The 23,605-nt window shown below is 35.5% G+C and overlaps 1 protein-coding gene across 9 annotated transcripts in view; it reads right to left on the reverse strand.

The window, feature by feature from the left end:
• The window catches only part of Octbeta2R (Octopamine beta2 receptor), a 733,310-nt gene that overhangs the window by 117,988 nt on the left and 591,717 nt on the right, over nucleotides 1-23,605 (reverse strand). For 6 of the 9 annotated variants that reach the window (XM_067762595.1, XM_067762596.1, XM_067762591.1 and 3 more), the window contains one exon: nucleotides 17,370-17,512. The exons of the other annotated variants lie outside the window; for them this stretch is intronic. The gene's annotated coding sequence lies outside the window, so the exon portion shown is untranslated. The remainder of the gene's footprint in view (nucleotides 1-17,369; nucleotides 17,513-23,605) is intronic. 9 annotated transcript variants of the gene reach the window in all.

Genomic DNA, 23,605 nt, shown 5'->3' on the forward strand with positions numbered 1-23,605 from the left:
TATTTTTCCATTATCTTTGTACACATAAATAAATGCAACGTTGAAATTTAAATTTTTGCTTGACATAAATTTACACTAAAACAGAAAGAACGAGTTTGCTAGATCATCAATTTGTGTGTATAAAGTAAAACAACAAATTGTTGGGAAAAAGTCGAGGTAGGTCAAAGTATGGCAATAAATTTATTCACATCAACATTATTCGTTTGTAACAACTTTTTTATGCAAATGTCAGTTTGTCAATTTCAATACTAAATTTCTGCGCCAGTAACAAATAAAGAGAATAAAGCAGGGAAACCTCATTTGCAAGACTTTGATTGCGGTTGTTCGTTGGCTTAGTGGTTGTGCTGATTTTTTTGATTTGCTATCCTTTTTTGTTGCACACAGTCTACAATTGTTTTTTACAGTAAATCCAACTGGTTTAGCTTGCTGTGAATATTATTAAATCATTCAAAGTGTGAAAGCAACGATTGCTTGCAAAATAAATATGCAATAATTACAAACAAAAAAAATACTAATAAATTTCTATAATGCTTCACAATGAGAACTTTCAATTAATAAAACAACCTGTGATAAGTAAGCAAATACAATATATTATACAGAATAGTGCTTTGGTAGTGAAATAAATGCATTGCAGCATTTACAGAGGGGAAAAAGCAACAAAAACAAGTAAGGAAGGTTAAGTTCGGGTGTAACCGAACATTAGATACTCAGTTGAGAGCTATGGTGACAACATAAGGGAAAATAACCATGTAGGAAAATTAACCGAAGGAAACCCTGGAATGTGTTTGTATGACATGTGTATCAAACGAGAGGCATTAAAGAGTATTTTATGAGGGAGTGAGCCATAGTTCTATAGGTGGACGCTATTTAGGGACATAGCCATAAAGGTGGATCAGGGTTGACTCTAGAATGTGTTTGCACGATATGGGTATCAAATGAAAGGTGTTAATGAGTATTTTTAAAAAGGAGTGGGCCTTCGTTCTATAGGTGTTCGCCTTTTCGAGATATCGCTACAAAGGTGGACCAGGGATGACTTTAGAATATTTTTATACGATATGGGTATAAAATTAAAGGTGTTAATGAGTATTTTAAAAGGGAGTAATCCTTAGTTCCATAGGTGGTCGCCGTTTCGAGATATCGCCATAAGGGTGGCCAAGGGGTGACTCTAGGATTCGTTTGTGCAATATGGGTATCAAATTAAAGGTATTAATGAGAGTTTTAAAAGGGAGTGGTGGTTATTCTTTAGGTGGTCGCATTTTCGAAATATCGCCATAAAGGTGTACCAGGGGTGACTCTAGAATTTGTTTGTACACTATGGGTATCAAAAGAAAGGTGTTAATGAGTATTTTAAAATGGAGTAATCCTTAGTTCCATAGGCGGACGCCGTTTCGAGATATCGCCATAAGGGTGGCCAAGGGGTGACTCTAGAATTCGTTTGTGCAATATGGGTATCAAATTAAAGGTATTAATGAGAGTTTTAAAAGGGAGTGGTGGTAGTTGTATATGTGAAGGCGTTTTCCAGATATCGACCAAAATGTGGACCAGGGTGACAAAGAACATCATCTGTTGGATACCGCTAATTTATTTATATATGTAATACCTGCCAAGATTTTAAGGGTTTTTTATTTCGCCCTGCAGAACTTTTTCATTTTCTTCTACTTAATATGGTAGGTGTCACAACCACTTTATAAAGTTTTTTCTAAAGTTATATTTCGCTTCAATAAAACAATCCAATTACCTTACCATGTTTCATCCCTTTTTTCGTATTTGATATAGATTATGGCATTTTTTTCATTTTTCGTAATTTTCGATATCGAAAAAGTGGGCGTGGTCATAGTCGGATTTCGTTCATTTTTCATACCAAGATAAAGAGAGTTCAAGTAAGCACGTGAACTAAGTTCATTAAAGATATGTCGATTTTTGCTCAATTTATCGTGTTAACGGCCATGCGGAAGTACAGACGGACGACTGCGTATAAAAGGTGGGCGTGGCATCAACCGATTTCGCCCATTTTCACAGAAAAGAGTTAAAGTCATAAAATCTATGCCCCTACCAAATTTCAAAACGATTGGTTAATTTTTGTTCGTCTTATTGCGTTAAAGGTATCCTAGACAAATTAAACGAAAAAGGGCGGAGCCACGCCCATTTTGAAATTTTCTTTTATTTTTGTGTTTTGTTGCACTATATCATTACTGGAGTTGAATGTTGACATAATTTACTTATATACTGTAAAGATATTAAATTTTTTGTTAAAATTTTACTTTAAAAAATTTTTTTTTTAAAAGTGGGCGTGGTCCTTCTCCGATTTTGCTAATTTTTATTAAGCGTACATATAATAATAGGAGTAACGTTCCTGCCAAATTTCGTCATGATATCTTTAACGACTGCCAAATTACAGCTTGCAAAATTTTTAAATTACCTTCTTTTAAAAGTGGGCGGTGCCACGCCCGTTGTCCAACATTTTACTAATTTTCTATTCTGCGTCATAAGTTCAACTCATCTACCAAGTTTTGTCGCTTTATCTCTCTTTTGTAATGAATTATCGCAATTTTTCGGTTTTTCGAAATTTTCGATATCGAAAAAGTGGGCGTTGTTATAGTCCGATATCGTTCATTTTAAATAGCGATCTGAGATGAGTGCTCAGGAACCTACATACCAAATTTCATCAAGATACCTCAAAATTTACTCAAGTTATCGTGTTAACGGACGGCCGGACGGACGGACGGACGGACATGGCTCAATCAAATTTTTTTTCGATCCTGATTATTTTGATATATGGAAGTCTATATCTATCTCGATTACTTTATATATGTACAACCAACCGTTATCCAATCAAACTTAATATACTCTGTGAGCTCTGCTCAACTGAGTATAAAAAAAAAGACGGGAGGATTGGTTTCGTACACAAGCATAATAAAAAAACGAAAGAATTATTAAAACTCAGTGCACACGATGAGGAAAAAGGCTGGATTATCACTCAGTTTTCCAAATATCGGAATTTCACTATGTTCTAATATTTGGTAACGAATCTATGAATTACGTTTTTGCAGTCATTTGATCTTCATGAAGGAAACATTTTTACCTTTGAAACGCATTTTAAAATTTCTTTTGAAATTTTTTGTTTGCTATTTTATTTTTGTATTTTTTTTATAATCAGAGTGCCTTGCACACAGAGTATTTTAACTTTGATTGGATAACGGTTGCTTGTACAGATATAGAGGAATCGAGATAGATATAGACTTCCCTATATCAAAATCATCAGTATCGAAAAAAAAAATTGATTGAAGCATGTCCGTCCGTCCGTCCGTCTGTCCGTTAACACGATAACTTGAGTAAATTTTGAAGTATCTTGCTGAAATTCGGTATGTAGGTTCTTGAGCACTCATCTCAGATCGCTATTTAAAATGAACGATATCGGATCATAACCACGCCCACTTTTTCGATATCGAAAATTTCGAAAAATCGAAAAAGTGCGATAATTCATTACCAAAGACGTATAAAGCGATGAAACTTGGTAGATGAGTTGAACTTATGACGCAGAATAGAAAATTTGTAAAATTTTGGACAATGAGCGTGGCACCGCCCACTTTTAAAAGAAGGTAATTTAAAAGTATTGCAAGCTGTAATTTGGCAGTTGTTTAAGATATCATGATGAAATTTGGCAAGAATGTTACTCTTATTACTATATTGTAACGAATTTGCTGCAAATCCTCTTATTTGCAATCCTCTGCTAAGTTCGAATCACTTAAACTGTTGAATAAATAACTCCAATATTGAATGATGGAAAAATGGCCTTTATTAAGTACTTCACAATAACACTTATACTTTGCTACTCGCTGGCTTAATAACCAAACTGATTGATAACTCAAGTGAAACTCTACTATTGGCCGCCAGATCGCGTGCTTAATCAAACTGATTGATAGCTCAACTCAAACTGAATTACTTCTTACTCGCTTGCCCCGCTTTTATAGTTTACGCTGCATACTTCTAGGCTCTTCGATTTCCAGAACTTACTAGTTGTTTCGGCTACAAAATCGCCAGCCACAACGACGTGCACAAATTATTGCTCTCTCTTGTGACAACTCAGATAAGATATATGCATGTGTTTGTGCATTGCCGCTCCGCTGCTCGTATACGTACATATGTGTAGACGCAATTATTTATTCGTATCAGAGAACGACCACGCCACTTTAAAACAATTTTTTTTTAAAGTCAAATTTTAACAACAAATGCAATAACTTTACAGAATATAAGTAAATTATGTCAACATTCAACTCCAGTAATGATATGGTGCAACAAAATACAAAAATAAAAGAAAATTTCAAAATGGCCGTGGCTCCGCCCTTTTTCATTTCATTTGTCTAGGATACATTAAACGCAATAAGACGAACAAAAATTTACCAATTCTTATGCAATTTGGTAGGGGCTTAGATTCTGGGGCGATAACTCTTGTGAAAAAGGGCGAAATCGGTTGAAGCCACGCCCAGTTTTTATACACAGTTGACCGTCTATCCTTCCGCTCGGCCCTTAATACGATAACTTTAACAAAAATCGATATATCTTTATTAAACTCAGTTCACATACTTATCTGAACTCACTTTGTATTGGTATAAAAAATGGACGAAATCCAACTATGACCACGCCTACTTTTTCTATATCGAAAATTACGAAAAATGAAAAAAATTCCATAATTCTACACCAAATACGAAAAAGGGATGAAACATTGTAATTGTATTGGTCTATTGACTCAAAATATAACCTTAGAAAAAACCTTGGTAAAATGAGTGTGATACCTACCATATTAAGTAGAAGAAAATGAAAAAGTTTTGCAGGGCGAAATCAAAAGCCCTTGGAATCTTTGAAGGAATACTGTTCGTGGTATTGCATACATAAATAAATTAGCGGTACCCGACAGATGATGTTCTCGATCACCCTAGTCCACATTTTGGTCGATATCTCGAAAACGCCTTCACATATACAACTACCACCACTCCCTTTTAAAACCCTCATTAATACCTTTAATTTGATACCCATATCTTATAAACAAATTCTAGAGTCACTCCTGGCCCACTTTTATGGCAATATCCCTGAATGGTGTCCACCTTATAACTATGGCCCACTTCCTCTTAAAATACTCTTTAATACCTTCCATTTGATACCCATGTCATAAAAACACATTCCAGGCTTACTCTCCGTTCATTTTCCATAGCACTCAGCTGAGTATGTAATGTTAGGCTACCCCCGAACTTAGCCTTTGTTACTTGTTTTAAATGCGTTTTACTAGGGCATGAAAAATAATTGTACAAAATAGCTTTCATTTGTTCATCGAATATCGAAGAAATATTATTTTGCTTTTGGGAAGTGTTATCGATGTTGGTGGCCCCCTTTGCCGGTGCGGTAACAAGCACCATTCAGGTACTAGCCGCACCATGTCGGGAACAACTTAATATGACCACTAGAACCCTCTGGGCCAAAAATCTTTTCCCCACTCCCTTTACTCCATGAGGAACTTGGGCCGCTAGAGCTTCGCCTGCCTAATATGTGTATGATGCATGCATATTTGTAACAGGATTCGCCTCGTGTTTGTTAGGTAGATCATTGGGTTGTGGAAACTATGAATTACGCTTACCAACTCCCTGAATCGCGAAAAGGAAGGGAGAGAGTCTACGGGAAGATTTGAAAAATAATAAGGAAGGGAAAACGAAAGGAGGTGACAGAGGATTGGGGAGGTAGGGGAGAATTCAAAATTGGAATAGCAGGGGGGAAAAAGGTATGAGAGTGGAACTAAATATATCAAAAATTGGGATATGAGGGAAAAGAAGGAGAAGGGCAGTTATAAGAGGGGGAGGCAAGGAAATGAAAAGTTTAAATATACCGTAGTGGAGAAGATTATAAGAAGAAATTAATGAGGTAAGGGTAAATTAAGGGCACTGGAAGACCTAGGAGATATATAAAATAAGCAAGACAGGAAGACGCCCTCCGAGAGGGTAGAGGGCTGCAAAACGGAGGCGAAGAGGAAAAAATGGGAAACGGAAAGGAATATTATTTTGCTTTTGAATAGTCAACTTTTAACTTTTAGTATTGACTTTTAAAGTAAAATTAAAACTCAGTGCATACGATGCCTAAGAAATTTCCTTAAGACAATCTTTGAGGAATGCCAATTTTTGAGGGATGTGAGAAAAATAAAAATATTAAAAAACCAAAACATTGAAAAACCTTGATGAAGAAATTGAGTTTGCATTTTTTTAGCGTTTTTTTCTTATAAAAGAAAAACTACATGTCGTTTTTCTTAAAAAGCAAACGGTTTATATATTTTGAGGTATTAAACTCGAATATGTTATAATCTATATCTATCTCGATTCCTTTACACCTGTACAACCAGCCGTTATCCAATCGAGGTTAATATACTCTGTGTGCAAAGTCCGCTGAGTATAAAAATGTGAAAATTTGATCACAACAATCGCAAATTCATTGAGTTATTTGCAATTGTAGAAAAGAAGTAATTTGCGAAGTTTAATTTTTATCACATACAAATTTTAGTTTGCTCCCTTTAATTTCGTGGAAAGCATTAACAGACACTAAGCTTAACTTTAAGCGTAGCCAATTTTTTCTTGCTGTAATCATAATCACGAAATAATTGTTTTTTCCAGTTCCAAACATCTATTAGTTATCTTAAGCTGCATGATTGTGGTAGATACGAGACGTATACGGAATATTGTTCACCATTTCGTAGATATCGTTGAACAGTTGGCACTTACTTAATTCGCGCTTAACTTTTACTGTTATGGCCGTCCAACAAGGCGCGCCAGTCGCTTCTTTTTTATGTTAACTGGCTCCAATTGGTCACACCAAGGGCATTTAAATCATTTTCCACCTGCTCCTTCCAGCGGATTGGGGGTAGACCTCTTCTTCTGCTTCCGTACGTGATTCCCTATAAAAATTCTTTTTTTTTACCGGAGCGACGCCTTTCATTCGCATAACATGAACTAGCCAGCACAACCGCTGCGTTTTAGTCGATGTTTGCGTAAAGCTCATACAGCTCATCATTAAATCTTCTTCGGTACTCGCCATCGCCAACGCATAGAGGTCCGTAAATCTTTCGAAGAACTTTTCTCTCGAGCCGCTTCATCTGATGTTTTCATGTCCATGCTTCTGTACCATATATTAGTACCATATACTAGTCCAAAGCGGCATTTATTGGCAAGAGTGGTTTTTCGCTGGATTTCAGAGCTGATCTTTTATCTTTTTTTTTTGTGTTATTGCTGGTTCCCAGATAAACGAAGTTTCTTACTATTTCGAAATTATGGCGGGCAATGCGCAAAAGCCCTGAGTCTTTGTTCGATGACAGCAGGTACTTCGTTTTGTCCTCATTCATCATCAGACCCATATTACTGGCATACGCCAGTAATATAAAAGTAAGAGCGGTTAGGTTCTGCGGCTGGAATAATTTTCTCCATCATCAAATCAAAGAAATCGCACGATACGGGGTTCCCCTGTCTGAAACCCCGTTTTATTTTGAACGGCTCGGAGAGGTCTTTTCGAATGCAGCGTTGCTCAATGTAGTTGGCGCAGCCTTAAAAGTTTTGCGGGGAAACCAAATTTAGAAATAGCGGCATATTGGCAGCCTCTTTTAGTCCTGTAGAAGGCGGCTTCAAAATCGACGACTTAGCGGTTTTTTTTTAAGATTGGGCGCATTGTGAAAATCTAGTCGATGGTAGATATACCAGGTGGTAGATTTGACAGGACCTTATATGCCATATAAAGGAGGTTGATTCCGCGATAGTTTGCAAAGTTTGCAGAATCCATTTTCTTTTGGACTGGGCAAAGAACAGATTCCATCCGTGGCACATACACTCGTCCGACCATAATTTGCAAAGAAGCATGCGCCTAAAAAACTCCTCGCCGCCATAGTATTTGAATAGCTTTATAGGAAATCAGCTGCAGCGATATTGTTGTTTTTAAAGCTGGGATCGAGTTCATCTTACCTGTGTGGTACATCACCATTACAACAACGAGGCAGATGGTTAGCGAAACGTATACCAGATGTTGAAGCATAGTGCAACAGAAGCTTTGGCCAGATAAATTACTACATAACACAAGTGCTCTCCGGGCACGTAAAAAAAAAATATGTGCACAAGATAAAAAGCCGAACACCTCAAGTGTCCCTTCGACGATGCGGGCGATGAAGGTTTGTACAAACATGCTCCAAATGCTTGGGGAGGAGGCAGAACCGACAAATGCTTGCGGTAAGAGTCGGCCAAATTACTGTCGATTATGTTACAGCAAAACTGCTGCGCGGCACAGAAGAGTGACTTCAAATCAGCAAATTTGTAGAACCAATACTTGCAGGCAAAAAGTGGAGCCTGGGGCCAGGAACGAAAGAAAGCTTCTACAGAAGCAGTTATGGTGCATCAGACATTTTTCATCCGAACCCGCAAACAATTTTATTTTTATTCATTTCTGTATGCAACTCTTTTATACAAAATAAAAAAAAAGAAATGACGCATACGCACCAGTCCCCGTATTTTCCGGTGGTACGGATATGTTTGGCGGACGCCATGGTATGGGGGGTAGCGTACTTCCCCTCCACACCGAAGATCCCGGGTTCACGTCCCGGGCAAAGCAACATTAAAATTTTAGAAATACGTTTTTTTTTTTTTTTAATTAAAATAATGTTTTTCTAAGCGGCGTCGTGCCTCGGCAGTGACTTTGTAAACACCATTCGGAGTCGGAAAAATTAAAAAAGGAGTACGACGCAATTGAAAGAGAAGCTCGGCCAAAAATCTCTTCGAAAGCTATCGCGCTTTGCATTTATTTTTTTATATAGATGAACAAACAACTAAATTTACTCTTCCGGGACTAGACACTTGAACTTTCGACGTGGCGGAATACATTACCACATTTCACATTAAAATACAGTTCTAAGCCCAATTTATAGTATGGCATTATTACTTAGTAGTTATTTTCGAGTGGAGGCTCAATATAAGTTCCATCACTAATATAAATACATCGTCATCTTATTGGATAACCTAACATTCCTAGGCATTGATAAGCAACATTCCTTATTAAATAACTTTTGAACTTTTTGTTTAAATTTGGTGAGAATTTTTTGAACTGGAATGTGATGAGCTGTCAATACGTTGAACTTAATCAAAATTAAAGAAACAACAGCAAAAGAAAATGGTTTTCACATTAAGATTGATTGATAAAAGCGCTTGGGACGTATTTATTTTACAGTTTATTTCTTTGGAGAGGTGCCAAGTACTGCGATAGTGTTAAATCTATTATTTTGAAGGTATAGCTTTCGGAAAAGCAACCACTGTGAATGAAAGGAAATTAAAATTTACGTACACAATTTATTACAAACTGCAAATTGGGCTGTTCCTAATATTGCCACAACGGCATCACCCATTCTTGCGTTTTTTCGGTCATTGTCACTCCACGTAGGAGATATATATTTCCAGTAAATAGATCTTAGAAGTCAAAAGGGATGTGGGATCGCCTTTCATCGGTGGTATCCAAAACCCCCCACATATATATTTCAGACAAAAAAATATTTTCAGAGAAGTTTCACACTCCTGTCTTGCAGATGCTGTTTGTGGTCCACATAAGATCACCAATTTAATGGAAAAGTGACACACTATAAGTTTAAAGAGAAGCTGAGCCAAAATGTTTTAGAATTTATTTCGTGTTAAGCTACTTTTATTATTTCACAACATCCCTTACGCCTTCACTAAGGACTTCAATGTACCTCCTGCGTAAAGTAATTTAAACAAATCTGAAAATGTCCCTTTTATAGTAAGAGGAAAACGTTAGTGGATTTGGCACTTTATGGTCAAAGATTTTTATTGCTGGCACATATACCTATAAATATTCACACTCAAGCTTTAAGGAATCTATATCTATTCTATTCATCGATTTCAGCATATCGCTAGATATATTATATTACCTAAATGAAAAGGCGTAATTTACCAAAATTGTTTCTATCAATAACAACAAAAGCCATTACAACAACAAATTTGAATACGACAGAATACTCATTAAGAATTTAGCCAAAAGCAATCATAATAACTTGATTCGTAATAGTCACTAAGAAGCAAAGTTAAGGAAGAAGATATTGTAAAGCAGCAAAAATAAGTATTTCCTACATTTTGTTAGACATAAGTATATACAAACGAAATTTCGTAAATACATACATATATATTAAGCTACACAGTTAATGCAAAATGTGCTTATATAAATAATTAGAGGATTACTTAAATGCCCGAAAGTAGATTTTCGGTAATAAAAATTTAGATGTCAAAGAAAACTAAAGAAAATTTACTTATAAGTACTTAAGAAATGACTGATTTAATCTGCTTATTTTATGCTGAGTTTATTTCGTTACAAAAAAGAGCGCCTATCACATTAAAACGCTCAAGACACATCTTTAATTGCAATTTGTCTTTAGCTTTTAAAGAGCGTGGCAATATTTATACCCAACGTGTGCTTGTACACAAGGGAATTATAAGTTTCGTTGGATAACTATTGTACGAGATAGCTATGCCATTAAAGGTGATAAAGATGAAATTATCTGCGTTTTCTTTCCTGAAAATAATGTTACCCTATTGGCTCTTCTCAGCTTTCATTTGACGTTGTGTGTTCCATTCACATAATACTTTCCACTCAATAAGAAATGGTGTCTCATTGCCTACAAATAGAGCTATTTTGAATAACGTCAGGTGCACTAGTTCAAAAGTTAGTATTGAATAGTGCAACGTGGGTGTAACTGTTTTCCAGAAAACGCCATTCTATTGACCGTTTATTTGAAAAAAGTAATTCCTGTTGCGAAAGATTGGGCATATAATGCATAAAACAAACTGTTTTTTAGTGTAATTAGATAAAGTGTGTCAAATGAGAGATAGGGAAATTAGAATCTCCTGGAAAGGCTATACTAATTTTAATCTTGTCAACCAACTGAGACTTTTCTCTGCCTGGGATTTGGAAATGCGTGTATTGACAATAAAGCTATTAGCCGAGTTTTCTTAACATGTATAGACATCTACTTTTTCGGTTAAAAGAAAAACGCTTATCATCACTTAAATAATGTTCAGGAGACCCATCTATCGGCAATTATTAAAAACTGGTGGTAAACAACTCGGTACAAGAAAGGTCGTCCTGAGTAGCGGACATACACACTTCTGTTGGTACACTATAGCCTATAAAAAACACGATTAGAGCAGACGATCAAGTTCCGCCCTACCTTGTGATGAAAACATCCTCCAAATTGTCGTGAAAAACCAATTTATACAGGCCTAGAACAAAATTAACTTAATATACCACAGAAATACGGATTCCGTAGAAAGCATTCCTGTGAAGATACTCTAATCCTTGTCAGTGCAAGCTGCAAAGAACAGTTGAACAGTAATAGACATATTATATCCATTGTCCTGGACTTAAGTGAGATTTCGAGACAAACAAGAAAATGAAATCTTCATTGTAAAACGAAGCCAGAGTACAATAACTGGAGTGTCTATATCCGGATCAATGTTGGCTCCAATATTATTCAATATTAATCACTGATATTGCAAGCTGTATTTAAAAGTTTTTGCTGATGATAAGTGGAAACTATGTTATTGAAAATTACACCAAGTAACAAGATGATCTAAATAGTGTCCATTTTTGATTAGATCGGAGATGTAAAATTCATATTATTATGAACAAGTAAGGAAGGCTAAGTTCGGGTGTAACCGAACATTACATACTCAGTTGAGAGCTGTGGAGACAAAGTAAGGGAAAATCACCATGTTGTAAAAAGAACCTAGGGTAACCCTGGAATGTGTTTGTATGACATGTGTATCAAATGGAAGGTATTAAAGAGTATTTTAAGAGGGCGTGTGCCTTAGTTCTATATGTGGACGCCTTTTCGAGATATTGCAATAAAGGTGGACCAGGGGTGACTCTAGAATTTGTTTGTACTATATGGGTATCAAATGAAAGGTGTTAATGAGTATTTTAAAAGGGAGTGGGCCTTAGTTCTATAGGTGGACGCCTTTTCGAGATATCGCCATAAAGGTGGACCAGGGGTGACTATAGAATTTGTTTGTACTATATGGGTATCAAATGAAAGGTGTTAATGAGTATTTTAAAAGGCCGTGGGCCTTAGTTCTATAGGTGGACGCCTTTTCAAGATATCGCCATAAAGGTGGACCAGGGGTGACTCCAAAATTTATTTTGTACGATATGGGTATCAAATGAAAGGTATTAATGAGTATTTTAAAAGGGCGTATGCCTAAGTTCTTTAGATGGACGCCTTTTCGAGATATCGCCATAAAGATGGACCAGGGGTGACTCTAAAATTTGTTTGTACGATATGAGTATCAAATGAAAGGTGTTAATGAGTATTTTAAAAGGGAGTAGGCCTTAGTTCTATAGGTAGACGCCTTTTCGGAATATCGTTATAAAAGTGCACCAGTGTTGACTCTAGAATGCGTTTGTACAATATGGGTATCAAATGAAAGGTGTTAATGAGTATTTTAAAAGGGCGTGGGCCTTAGTTGTATATGTGAAGGCGTTTTCGAGACAACGACCAAAATGTGGACCAGGGTGATCCAGAACATCATCTGTCGGGTACCGCTAATTTATTTATATATGTAATACCACGAACAGTATTCCTCCAAAGATTCCAAGGGCTTTTGATTTCGCCCTGCCAAACTTTTTCATTTTCTTCTACTTAATATGGTAGGTGTCACACCCATTTTACCAAGTTTTTTTCTAAAGTTATATTTTGCGTCAATAGACCAACACAGTATCCAACGTTTCATCCCTTTTTGCGTACTTGGTATATAATTATGGCATTTTTTTCATTTTTCGTAATTTTTGATATCGAAAAAGTGGGCGTGGTCTAGTCGGATTTCGGACATTTTTTATTTTTACAAAGTGAGTTCAGATATGTACGTGAACTGAGTTTAGTAAAGATATATCGATTTTCGCTCAATTTATCGTGTTAATGGCCGAGCGGAAGGACAGACGGTCGACTGTGTATAAAAACTGGGCGCGGCTTCAACCTATTTCCCTTTTTCACAGAAAACAGTTACCGTCCTAGAATCTAAGCCTTTACCAAATTTCACAAGGATTGGTCAATTTTTGCTCGACTTATGGCATTAAAAGTATCCTAGACAAATTTAATGAAAAAGGGCGGAGCCACGCCCATTTTGAAATTTTCTTTTATTTTTGTATTTTGTTGCAACACATCATTACTGGAGTTGAATTTTGACATAATTTATTTATATACTGTAAAGATACTAACTTTTCTTTTAAAATTTGTATTAAAAAAAAAATTTTTTTTAAAAAGTGGGCGTGGTCGTTCTCCGATTTTACTAGATTTTATTAAGCAGCCATAAAGTAATAAGAGTAACGTTCCTGCCAAATTTCATCATGATGTCTTCAACGACTGCCAAATTACAGCTTGCAAAACTTCTAAATTACCTTCTTTTAAAAGTGGGCGGTGCCAAGCCCGTTATCCAAAATTTTACTAGTTTTCTATTCTGCGTCATAAGTTCAACTCACCTACCAAGCTTCATCGCTTAGTGCGTATTTGGTAATGAATTATCGCACTTTTTCGATTTTTCGAAATTTTCGATATCGAAAAAGTGGGCGTGGTTATTGTCCGATATCGTTCATTTTAAATAGCGATCTGAGATGAGTGCCCAGGAACCCACATACCAAATTTCATCAAGATACCTCAAAATTTACTCTAGTTATCGTGTTAACGGACAGACGGACGGACCGACATGGCTCAATCGAATTTTTTTTCGATACTGATGATTTTGATATACGGAAGTCTATATCTATCTCGATTCCTTTATACCTGTACAACCAACCGTTATCCAATCAAAGTTAATATACCCTGTGAGCTCTACTCAACTGAGTATAAAAATGTAAATGGTTCTGGTTCGTTCGATAATTACGTACTTCAATTGAATAAGTCCCAATCGTTAATTAAGCATGGCAATCAGAAAACAGAGCAGAGCTTTTAGAAAACTGCCAAAATTTTATTTCAAACTTGTATTTCTATGTTGAGCATACTCAAGTAAGTAAGTCTGCCTCAATTATCTAGTGGGTAATAAATGAGACTTCTGTTTGTACAACTTTCTCCGTAAATATCCTCACAAACAAAACTATTTATGTAACCATTTTGCAAACACATGGTTGGTGGTAGAATATTGACCAAACCCCAACGGAAGATGCTAAGCAAGCTTGTCAGTCAAACACTGGCAGATACTAAATTGCCGGAAGCGGAAGCCACCAATGTGCATATATCCTTTGAACGAAGTAAATGTGTATATTTATAAATATTTCTTTAAATGGTGATTGTGATGAACGCTTAGAGATACTTTTCTAATGTGTTTTCGATGTGGATGTTGGGAATCGCTTTGAGCTAGTTTCATGTGTTTGCAAAGTCAAAATATAGAACAGAATAAGAAGGGACATACGGACAAAGTACATACGTACAGATATTAAACTATTATTGAAGATTAAATAATAAAATTTTCAATATTATTATTTTGATAAACGATCATGAGGTAAATAAAGCAAATGGGGATGTATGAATTGGTTGGAACCCAGCACTTGATACCTTGTTGTAATATATTATGGCAATAAACTTGCAAAAATAATGTGAGTTAGTTTCCATTAGAGGTGAAACCAACCAACGTTTTCAAAACCACAAATGGTGCGAGTATAAGGCGAATTTCCTCATTTACTTTGCTAAGAAATTGCGCTTTTTTTGCTATTTTTCGTCATTTGACTTCATTCCAGACTATACGATTTTTTTTTAACGAATAGGCCACTTCCATTACAAATGCGCGATGTTTATTCCAAACTTATGCCAGCGGCCTATATTGTGGTTAAATTTCTGTTAAAAATCCGATTAAAAAGGTTTCAGTGAGTATTCCTTTGGAATAAATAAATACATTTTTTGTGCTGGTCATATTATAGTTAAACTATGGTTAAAGTTTTATCCATGAAATTCTCATTCAGTAAAATTTTAAAACGTCATAACTTTAACTCATCCTGTTGCAATTACAGTGGTCTTTAGATCAACTAACCTTATGGCACTTAACCGTATGTCACCTCATCAAAACACAGTACAAAATAGGTTTTATACTAAAATAGGTACTCAGTTAATGACTACGCATATAGCAAAAGGCTACTAAAACACAAATTGCGTACCAGGTTGAGCGCTGGGCATGGGACCCGCAACGCAAAAGCCAGTTCTATTGAAAAAATTAGGTAATAAGCCTCTGAAGAAATCTCTTTTTACTGATGGTGACCAATATAAACGTTGAGTGGATTATAGTTAAAAGAAACATGATCTAAACGCATGTACCTCAAATAGGAAATACGATAGATGCAGCAAAGACTATAGAGCCGGGCAAGTCAAGGTGAAATTTGTTAGTAGAAAGGGATCAATCTATTGCCATTTCGAAAGTGTGACGTGTCCATTTCATGCCGTCGTCTGAATCTTCGTCTTCCTCACACAAATTTCTATGTAGAGGATTTCTCGCAGAAAAACTCTTGAACTCCCTTCGTCATATTTCAACCGCGTCCGACCCATGCCATGCGCTTGCTCTTCAGGTCTCTAAGCCCAACCACTGCTTTGAACCGCTAAAAAATTCCTAATGCTGCACGATACTGTGGGAGAGCTCTTTTACTTGGTTTTTATCAACACCAGATATCGTGAAAGTTGCATTGCAATACAGCCAGCTAAACCCTATAGCTGCAAGTGAGACACAGTTATCGGTTATTAAAGCGTATAGTCGGGATGTTTGTGATTTGGCTAAGCCATCATAAAATCAAAAAGGCACCTACCTTAAGTAAGCTAGTAGTAACAACAGACGAAGAAGTTATATTTCGACAGGTTGAAATCAACAAGATGATAAATTTTCCATATCTTTTATATGATGGCACAGCCGAAGGCTCTTCCGTCCTAGCTAGTTTTCATTGGAAATTTAAATTGAAAGGAAATAAAAAAAAATTGTAAGCTTTCCGCCTTTTTATTTTTATATTTCTGATAAATATTTTTACAATTTCTAAGTCATACTTTTAGAATCAAAGTTCAGCTAGACTATGTCTTTATATAAGACAAATTATTCGCTGATTTTTTGTCCATTTATATAAAGGGAATTTCTTAAATTTTTTTTTCTAGTTTTTAGTTCTAGTAGGACTTTATTAATAACAAGGTGAAAAACTTCCTTTTATTAATTCAAAATGCATAAAATACTTGTATGCATACAATATTGTTACAAATTTACTGAAATTCCGCTTATTTCAAATCTACTAACGTTCGAATCACTAAACTGTTGAATAAATAACTCCAATATTTAATAATGCAGAAAATTGTCTTTATTAGACTACTTGAAAATATCACTTATTCTTCGCAACTGATAGCTTGCTTAAATCGAACTGATTTGTCGTGCCTCAACTGTTGCTGCTTTTATACTGTTTGGTTTCCTCGTTGGCATATTTTTAGGCGCTTCTATTTCTAGAATTTACTAGTTAGTTATCAGTTATAAAATTACCAGCTGTAACTGCGTTTATAGCTTCTCATTTGCGCGTGTATGTGTGACTGATACTTCCACAAATTATTGCCTACTTTTGGGAGTATCTAAGATATATGCATGTGTTTGTGCGTTGCTCTCCGCTGTTTGTATGGACATATGTATAGACATAATGATTGATTTATTGATGTGCATATAAGTCACTGCTTAGTATTGGCTTAGATATGATAGTATCCCTTAGTGTTGCTAATATTCGTCACAATATATTACATATCAGAAAAATACGTCAGGCTACATTAGTTTTTCGGCTACTTGAAAATTGTTCATATATGCCGAGTTTGAATTGTCACAAGTGCGCATGTGGATGAACTTCCAAGATTTTTTCCCAATGGGAAGTCTCTTGAAAATTTATTGCAAGATTCTCCCCGTTCCGTAAGATTTTTCAAAGTATCGAAACTTGTTGTATTATGTTTTATATTGAATTAAGTTTGAAATTTCAAATCTCTAGCTCATCGAGAAATTACTTAAAAGCCGGTTTCAATTTTCCAAATTCTCATCTAATTATTTCGATCTATGCGCCACCTAACGGAATTTTTCCCTTGTGTTGCATTGTCTCGGTGTCCTAACCTATCTCTAAAGCTTAACGTTTATAGCTCAAAGAAATTTTAAAAATTCATTGCAAGATTTGCATTGAAAATACGGACAAACATTCAATATTTCATATTGTAACTCCATTTTAAGAAATTTTCTTAAGAGGTTGGTATAAGCTAGAGTTTTATGTGGCCGGCAAAAAGTATCTGCTAAAATGAATTAATATCCTTTACATACTTTTTATTGGAAAAACTACCACAAATTGTTAACTTCAATCGAACAGATATAACTTAATGCCATCCATGAAGTTGCATGGTGGCAGTAGGCTTTGAAGCAAAGAATCTGAAGCAATTACGCCAATCACGTCATATAAATTGATTCTGTAAAATAAAGAAAAAATTCAATTAAAAATCATGGTAAACAGATATTTCCTTCATTTTTCTTTTATTATTATTACACAAAACAACCACAACTTCTAATTCTATATAATTTTAATGAAACCTGGCTGGGCGGAGAAAATTTCATGCTCATGTCAAAGAGGGTGATTTGGGTTGAAAGCTAAAATTTTGACTGCTGTTGCGCTAGCTAACTTTTCATTGTATACAAATTACCTGCATATATATATGGGGTATTCCATCCCACTTCGACCACCAATTTCGAACCCGACCACTTTAGAATTGGCTGAAAGTTTTTCTTCTTTTTCTAGCTTACGAAAAACGTTTTTCAGAATTTTTTCAAATTTTTTCATCCAACTCAAAAAAAGTTATGAATTTAAAAAAAACACCGTTTTTGTTTTCAAAATGCTAAAACTTTTTCAAAAATTGACCGTTTGGGATCTTTTTTTTTAATTTGTTTTTAAATGTACTTTTCGGAAAAAATACAAAAAAATTTTTAAAGTTTTCGAATTCGCCATTTTTTTATTTTTTTGTCTCAGAAAAAACTTCAATCAATTCTGCAATCATCCCCACTAATCCCGGAGTGGGCCGATTATTATTATTTTTTTTTTATTTGATTGAAAAAAAAAAAACTTTAAACATTTTTTTGTATTTTTTCCGAAAAGTACATTTAAAAATAAATTAAAAAAAAAAAGATCCCAAACGGACAATTTTTGAAAAAGTTATAGCATCCAGAATTGATTGAAGTTTTTTATGAGAAAAAAAATGGCGAAATTCGAAAAACGGAAAAATTACAAAAAAAACTTAAAAATTTTTTTTGTATTTTTTCCGAAAAGTATAATTAAAAAAAGATCCCAAACGGTCATTTTTTGAAAAAGTTATAACATTTTGAAAACAAAAACGGTGTTTTTTTTTTAAATTCATAACTTTTTTTAAGTTGGACGAAAAAATTTGAAAAAATTTTAAAAAACGTCTTTCGTAAGCTAGAAAAAGAAAAACTTTCAGCCAATTCTAAAGGGGTCGGGTTCAAAATTCGTCGAAATGGGATGGAATACCCCATATACATACATATATACATAGAAATTTATGTACAATTTACTTCTACCAACTCACCAATTTAGCTATTCTTATTCGTAATGCTTTTAGCCTTACCTTCCCACTAGGTCAAAGCAAATTACCTGTTAGTAAGTATCCCTGCCAATCTTTTACTTAAAGTGAAACCTTCTAACACATTCACCTCTACATAAACCTTGGTTTAGAAATATACACATTGGTTTTTTTGTATCATGCTTTCTCGTGCACTTAAACCACTTTTTTGTGTGTTTTGCTCAATTTTGGGGTTTTTTTATTTCCTTGACATTTCGTAATGCTTGTAATTTGCTTACGCTCAACAACCTTCGCCCTTTCTTCCCCGTATTATAGACCTTGCTATTATTAGAATTTAAACAGCTTCTTGCCTGTAATTTTCTGTATTTGAAGTGAATGCTTCTAACTTTCGTAAAACGTTAATCCATACAAATTGAAAGTAGCTTTGTCACAGTGGTGGGAGAGAAGTGTTAGGTACAGATAATTACAATCACTTGTGTGCCGAAGTTTGAATAAATTCAAAAAAGCAAGCAGGATTTGGCTTATACTAAAAATTTGCGTGAAAGTTTGTATTTGGATTAGCCTTTTGTCGATTTTATTATCAACAAAACTTTGTGTGAATTAGGGAGGCAATGATGCAAATCACTATTTAAAGTGAGAACGTCGTATAATTGTGCTCTCAACAGTGAAACTACATTTACCAAAATTTTAGTATCGGATCAATGGCAGAGAATAATACTTTTTGGCCTAATTTTGCGCGAAATTCTTTAAAAAGGTAACTCAATTTATTTATATTCAGCTAAGTGTCGAAGATTATGTGCAAGTCTGAAAGCCTTAGACTAACAGTGTTACTCCTATTATTTAAAATGGAGGACTGTAGGCTCAAGAATGGGTATTCTGACTGGACATTTCTATGTGATAGCAGACCTAGGAAGTACGGGTTGGAGAAAGAAACATTAGAACACATTGTTTGCTCAAACTCTGCGATTTACATGTTAGTATACAAGATATCAGGAGAATTAAAGCGGTCAGATCTAGAAGCAGCTAGTGGCAATGATCTTAGATAGCTTATAGTATTTTTTAAGAGGATGGATTTCTTTTATAACATAGGTCTTGGTATTTGACAGAGTTTTTCAGCTTATCTGTTAAACAAACTTCCGGAAACACTAAGAACTCTTTTAGCCTATGCGAGGTCCTCACGGACCGGACAGTTCAAACAGTATCAAAGAGTTATCGTTTTATTGTCAGCTTGTTATCGTCAAGTCAAGCTTTTATTTTACAATATTTTCGATACCTGTTTATTAATAGAGTGATTACAGATACCTTGTCGACAAAGGCATCAACGAAACACCGATAACTTATCGACAGTAAATCTATAAGTGTTTTTGTAAATTTTCGATAACTCGTTCATAAAATATCAACGAAATTCGCTTAGTTTTTCTGCACAATGGACGAAATCTCTTAAAGACCACGCCATCATTTATAAAAAAGACTAAACAATGCCGAGGGAACATATTAATATCTATCCGAAAACTTACATTACATCAATGCTTTTTAATTCTTTATGTGTTATTTAAAGAATAAATATAAAAAAAATTACATTACTCAAAATTGGCCGAAGGAGTGCCCTATTCAAAAAAACCAATTTCCAGAATTTCATTGATAATTGAGGTATATAAATTTTGTTTTAAATTATCGCAACATCGCTCTACTCGTGATTTGCAGTATGTCATCCATTCGGTACAGCCGCCATCTTTCTGAATAAATCTCTGAATTATATTTCCTATAGTAAAGACTCTCTCTGATTATAAAAGTGTTCGATTTAATCTAGAAGTTAAGCACCCTTACTTGTTGTTTATTTATTAATATTTTTTTATCCAGGTGTATTTGTACGCAGGGTATTATAACTTTGATCAGATAAGGGTTGGCTTTACAGGTATAAAGGAATCGAGATAAATATAAACATGCATCAAAATTATCAGTGTCGAAAAAAAATTGATTAAACCAAATCCGTCCGTCGCTGGCCTACCTTTAACACGATAATTTGATTAAGCCATATCCGTCTAACGGGGTCGCACCTCGGCAATGTTTGTCACTCCGAGTGTACTGCTCTCAGTGAAAATTCATCGGCCTTGCAGATGCCGTTCGGAGCCGGCATAAAACGAGTAGGTCCCGTCTGGCCAAATTGTTTGAAAAATTGAAAGGAGCATAGCACAAATTAGCAGAGAAGCTCGGCCTTAAATCTCTTCGGAGGTTATCACGCCTTACGTTTATTTTTTACCTTTATATTAAGTCCCTTTCATGATTGTCCCCTCATTTCCGTAGGAATTTTTGATCCACTGAAAAGTCTTTTTCGGTAACTTCCCGTTGAGCTAGACACTTGATACTTACAACATAGTTCAGATCTGGGAGACATTACAATGCAAGTGAAAAAAAAAAATTCGCTGGGCGGTGCACGGATCGAGATATACAGAAAATTAATTTTAAAATGGAAATTTTGCTAACTTCTCGGTGATCCAGAGACTTGAAACTTAGCACATAGTTTGCGAGTCGATGGCACTACAATTCGTGGAAAACAAAATGCCGCCAGGTGGCAGACGAATCGAGATAAACGAAAATCTCTGAAAAAACGCAGGGAATATTGCGATCGATTTTTACTTCCCGGTGAGCTAGAGACTTCAAACTTGAGTCGTGAGTCAGAACCCGGTGACAATGCAATACTTGATCAAAAAAATTTCGCTCGGTGGCGCATGGATCGAGATATTAGGAAAATTCATTTTAATTTGGGAATCTTTCAATCCATTTTTAACTAACTTCGCGGTTCCCTAGAGACTTGTAGCTTAGAAAATAGTTCGAGACCCGGTGACAATATAATCTACAGAAAACAAAATTCGCTAGGTGGCACGCAGATCGAGATAGTAAGAAAACAATTTTAATTTGGGAATCTTTCAATCCATTTTTAACTAATTTCCCGGTTAGCTAGAGACTTGAAACTTGGCACATAGTTAGAGGCCTGGTGACTATACAACTTCTAGGAAACAAAGTTCCGCTAAGTGGCCCACTAGTCAAGATGATTGGAAATTCTTTAAAAACGGGGGGAATCTTGCGATCGATTTCCGAGTAACTTCCCGATTAGCTAGAGGCATGAAACTTGAGCCGTAAGTCAGAACCCGGTAGTAATGCAATATTGTATCAAAAAATTTTCGCTAGGTGGCGCATGGATCAAGATATTGACAAAACTAGTTTTAAATTGGGAATCTTGCAATCGATTTTTAACTAACTTCCTGTATGTAGAGACTTTGAACCTGAAATATAGTTTACAAATCGGTAAGAATGCAATGTTTGATCAAAACATTTGAGCCACCCAGCGCACAAATCGAACTATTTAGAAGATTAGGCCATGGCTAGCCTCCTGAGTGTTGCAGTCGCTGTAGAATTCCACCTCATTGAATGCCCAACTCAATGCACGTCCTTGCATACTTTACGATTTTCAGCTGTGCAAATTAAGTTGCTGACAAAGAGGTGGAATTCTCTTGTTATGATGCGAGGTGGAATTCTGTTGTTTCGCCAGTGTTGTCAGCGAAAATTCCACTAATTCCCTTAAATCTTGCTATTTTAAACAAATAAGTAAAGACAAGAATTTTCACTTGTGAATTACTTAAACTACTAATAAAAGTTGCAATTGCCTTTTTGTAAGCAGTAACTACTAAAAAATTTAAAATAAAAATCTTTTTATTTTATTTTTAGAAGAAACGAAAAATGTATATTTTAGCGAAGGCGTTACCTTGTTGAACTTTGATATTCAAATTTTAACATAGCCGCTGTAAAATATGGTAGGTAAGGTTGAAAATTGGGTTGGAGAAGCTACAAATTGAGATGGCACCTTTTAAAAGGGTTACGGTACACAATTTGGATATTTTAGCCGCAAGTTTACGTCGTGTCGGGCGGTGCCTTTTCTAAGCAAACACTCTTCTCGGTTTCGGGTGCCACAGCTCGCAGAAGTCTTGAATTATTGTGGTAAGACCCCGTACTCTTACATACGAACATAATTTGCCTATTTGGCTTGATTTGTGGCATTTCTGTTTTGTGAAAAGTCCCACGTTATGTCGCATTGGAGTTATTGAATGATATTTATCAACACTCTGCTGCTCTTATGCATAAATAATAATGCCTGTAGTATGAAGTTACCATGTGCTATGTATTTCTCAGCCGGTACTTTTTATTTTTGTAAAAAGTGTTTCCTGTGTAGCTTATGCGCGGTCTTGAAAGCCTCTTCCTTTCGGGTTTATCTCGGAAATGTTTTTGATATTGCTTCTATTCCAGGACCTGAAGGTCATTGCGTTTATACCATTTGGTTTAACCTTTCTTTTTTCTAGCATAGACCTATAGCAGTGGTGCACAACGCCAGCTGAGCTTCGAGAGTATGCGTTTACTGAAGAATGTTTGAACATAGATTTCACGCATGATAATGCTTAACGTACGAGTGAAAACTGATTCACTTCTTGCTGTCGCTGTGTTCACATGACATGTAAGTTTTCCGAAGCTCTTGAGTGCACCACTGATCGTGAGAGTGTCACATATCTGCGCGTATGTACCTTTCTATGCTAAAACTAAGTACTATCAATGATTAAGTTGCTCATTTTGTTAAAAATGCACGAACAAATAGGCAAGAGTCGGAATTAAGTATGATCGCTTAACACTCACTGGTGGCTAGGGTTACAACCATTCCGGCTGCACTCAAACAAATTCATAATAATTTCGAACTACACAAAATACTCTTTATTTATTACTATCTCCTTGCGAACTTACATTTAACCGCTAAACGAACAATGATACAGGTTTAGATTGCTTAAAATTTCAAGATGCTTTATATAACTTTTTAAACTTTGATTATGGCGGCCACCGTGGTGTGATGGTAGCGTGCTCCGCCTATCACACCGTATGCGCTGGGTTCAACTCCCGGGCAAAGCAATATCAAAATTTTAGAAGTAA

Source organism: Eurosta solidaginis, chromosome 1 (assembly GCF_040869045.1).
Source record: "Eurosta solidaginis isolate ZX-2024a chromosome 1, ASM4086904v1, whole genome shotgun sequence".
Lineage (NCBI taxonomy): Eukaryota > Metazoa > Arthropoda > Insecta > Diptera > Tephritidae > Eurosta > Eurosta solidaginis.